The following is a 3,940-nucleotide window of genomic DNA, read 5'->3' as shown; positions in this document are numbered from 1 at the left end:
TAAAATTTTAAGTTCATTGGAAATACTGGTACTTTGTAATTTTGCCAAATTTATTAATATAAATGATGATGAGACATTATTAGTAAACCATTATTAAAATAAATTAAACAAAAATAGATTGCAATTCATTAGTTTTGTCAATAAACCTCATATCACTAGTTGGAAAATTATTTGGTCTTGTTCAATTGTACTTCATCGTGCATTTTGATATTTTGACTCTTTTCTTATTGTAGGTTAATAGATAGATTATTCATAAAAAAAAATTAAATTTAAATTACTATATAATTATAAATATCAAATTAATCTTATTCAACCCTAGAATTCGGAGTTTATCATTGTTCATGTTTTTCTAGAAAATCAAACTACTAATGCTAAAATCTCCCTTTTAACTCTTGCACTGTCTCTAATAAATCACTTTTTTTTTTATATCTTTTCTCCCTCCATTTCCATGCTCTAACCATAATACCCATATATTATCAAAAATGCTATGAACCCACCTTATCAACCCATAATTTTCCCATATGTATTTTTGTGGTGGAAATTAAATTAATAAAGTGTGTAGTTTATGAGTAAAATAAATTTAAATCATTGATTCATTTTTCTAAATAAATTTCTGAGTTCATAAGTCTGGATTTGTAGTATTATTGATATATTATTATATCTTAGGGTTTCAAACAAAACAAACAATACATATAGCACTATGATTCTGTTTTTAAAAAACATAAGACACACAGTAACATTTAGGTTTGCTTTTGAGAGGGGGGGGGAAAAAATCCTACCTTAAAAAATATGCAAAAATAAAAAATTATCGAAAATGATCATTTTGAATGTATCTCTATTGAGCGTAACCCCATTGAGTCAAAAACCATGAAAGGCAAAAACGATTTTCTTTCATTTAATTTTTGTCTTTCTATTAAATTGTACCGATCCAATTGTTCCATAAACAATATGATCTATGTGTATAATTGTACAAGGGCTCTTAACAATCTTCACGATTTTGGTTCATATAATGGGTTTTTATAGACATAATTATACATACATGTATATGTATAGGTTTTCTTGAATTAAGGGTAGCAATATTATTGTTTTAGATTGAGAATTTGAGTCATTGGATTGGGTTGTGGCATGGCACATTAAGGAGGGGACAATGCAAAGGTAGACTTCGACTAGAAAATTTCAATATAAACAAAGAAGGAGAATACTAGGGCTTTGTGTGTGTTTTACAAAAATAAATAAATAATAGATAGGTTAAAAGATATAGAGAGATTCATACTAAATTTGGTATTTTAAATTTTTTAGCCTCCGTTTGGGAAGTGGGTTGGCTTTTTAGTTTTTTGACTTTTTTTTGACTATTTTAGCCTAGGGCTAAAAAGCTTGGTTTGGGAAGAATTTTTTGACTTTTTGGCTTTTTAGAGAGGTGTCTTTATGGTAAATTACCAAACTGCCCTTGACACATGATTCTCATGGCAACTCCACTCAAATGGTCCTCCATGTTAGCGCCATGTACAGGATCGAAATTGTTTGAATTTTTTTTTTTTCGGTTTGGATTTGGCGTATTTTCCTTTAATTTTTAATTTTTATTTTTTTATTTTGGGTTTGGATTTGGTGTATTTTGCTTAATTTTTTTATTTATTTTGGGTTTGGATTTCGCGTATTTTACTTAAATTTTTTATTTTATTTTTTATTTTGGGTTTGGATTTGGCCTATTTTTTTATCTTTTTTTATTTTTATTGGTATACAATAACTTTTTTTTTTATTTTTCAAAAATGAGTTTTCATGTGTTTTATTTATTTTTAAATTACATCGCGAATGGTAATTAATGTTTTTATGTTTTTTTTAAAATATTTTTAATGAGGCGTATTTTTCTCGTTATTTTTTTTTGGTTTACGTTTTTGTCATTTTTTAATTCGTACACATTAATTTGTTTTTATATTTCAAAAATGGGTTTTCATGTGTTTTATTTATTGGTAAATTACATGGCAAATGGTAATTTCTGTTTTTTTTTTTTTTTTTTTTTTATCTTTTTGGATGAAGCGTATTCTTGTCGTTCTTTTTTTTTTTGAATTTATGTTTTTGTAATTTTTTAAAATTTTTTAAATATTTTTGAATGAGGCGCATTTTTTTAAAATAATTTATGTATTTTAATTTTTTTTTTTTTGCAAAAGGTTTTTTCATGTGTTTTTTATTTTTATTTTTTTTTCATTTTCTGTGAAATGATAAAAAGTGAGGTTTTATTTTATTGTCCTGTGCATTTTAAATAATTTAATTTTAATTTAATTTTAAATATTTAATTTTAATTTTAATTTTATTTTAAATATTTAAATAATCTAAATAATCTAAATAATTTAATAAGCAAAAATTTAAAATAAATATTCAAAAAATTTAAATCGTAAAAATTTAAATAATTTAAATATTCAAAAAATTATTTTAACAAAAAAATGTAAATAATTTAAATATTCAAAAATTTTAAATAATTTAAAATGTTAATATTTTAAATTTAAAAACAACTTTACACTCAAATCGTAACCAAACACATAAAATAAAACTCAATTAATAAATTATTTTTAAAACTCATAACCAAACACATAACTCGAAATTTCATACTACTTTCACAACTCTACACTCAAATCATAATCAAATACATAACAAAAAAATTAAAATATTTTTAAAATATTCTTATAAAATAGAGTTTGAATTTATTTTTATAAAATATTTTAACAAAAAACAAAAAAAGTGTTTTTAATTTTTTTTTTCAACTTTCTTTGTTTTTTCTGGGAAAAGATGTTTTTTGGAAAAAGGTTTTTTTTTTTTTACTTTGAATATTTCTGACGTTGAGGCTAAATTAGCCCCTCTTTCATGTGGGGATAGTTTTGTAAATTTACCTATGAAATGGTTGTTGCCAAGCTCCTGCCATGCTTTTGTCTCCATGTGGCTGAATTAGCCACTTTTGTCTGTATGTGGCTAATTTAGCCTCAAACTGCCTTCCCAAACACAGGCTTAATATGTTGTATCAAATGGAGCTTTTAATTGCACATTACAAAAGAAAAATTCTAAATTCATACTACATTTTTATTTTGACATCAATTATTGAATAAAAATTCATGATTCAAATATCAATTGTGGAATGAAAATTCATTTCATAGTTGATATTTGAACATATTTGTTCAACAATTGATATGGAAACAAACAAAATATAGTATACTAAATGTGTGAGTGATTTCACACTGCCCGTTTAGTAATCAGCTAGAGAGCACCGGCAGAATAGATGGCTTCAGTTAACCTATAACAGAAAGAAAAGGCTCCGGTGGTGGCTTTTCCACCCGGGGGCACTCTGACGATCAAGTCAGTATATCTTCAAAGATAATCAAGTGCTAAACTCACTACTCAAAGCATAAATTACGTACCTTAGACCCACGGGGGTGCCTCTCTTTTATAGTTTACTTAATCCTAGTCCCACTAGAAGCCTCACTTCTATGGACTCCAATTCAGTACTTACTTTGGACTCCTCAAGAGATAAAGATAAATTCTCTAAAAGCTTTATCCTTATCTTGGTTAAATTTCCTCTTTATTCTAGGACTCTTGTCCCTTATCCTTTATCCTCTTATCTCGGATTCCGATATCTTCGGGGATAACCTCGGCCTTGCCGAGATCACCTCGGCCTTGCCGAGATCACCTCGGCATCACGACCAGGACACGTGGCATCTCGGCTGACACGTCGGCGTCACCTTACCACGTGTTGGTATTCAGAAAATATATCCCCACAACTGCCCCCTAGGTTCTATTACCTCGGCATTCTGAGGTGATGGAACCTATATCATTCCGTTTTTCCAGTACGCCGATTTTCAGTATCTCAGCCGAGATCATTATTTTGGCCGATATCCTTTTATTGAAGAACAAGAACTTCAAGAATCCTTCCACGCGTATGAGCTGTCATACACCA

The sequence above is a fragment of the Camellia sinensis genome, unplaced genomic scaffold (assembly GCF_055761805.1).
Source record: "Camellia sinensis isolate YWXY unplaced genomic scaffold, ASM5576180v1 Unanchor12, whole genome shotgun sequence".
NCBI lineage: Eukaryota > Viridiplantae > Streptophyta > Magnoliopsida > Ericales > Theaceae > Camellia > Camellia sinensis.
Note: the sequence above shows the minus strand (reverse complement) of the source record.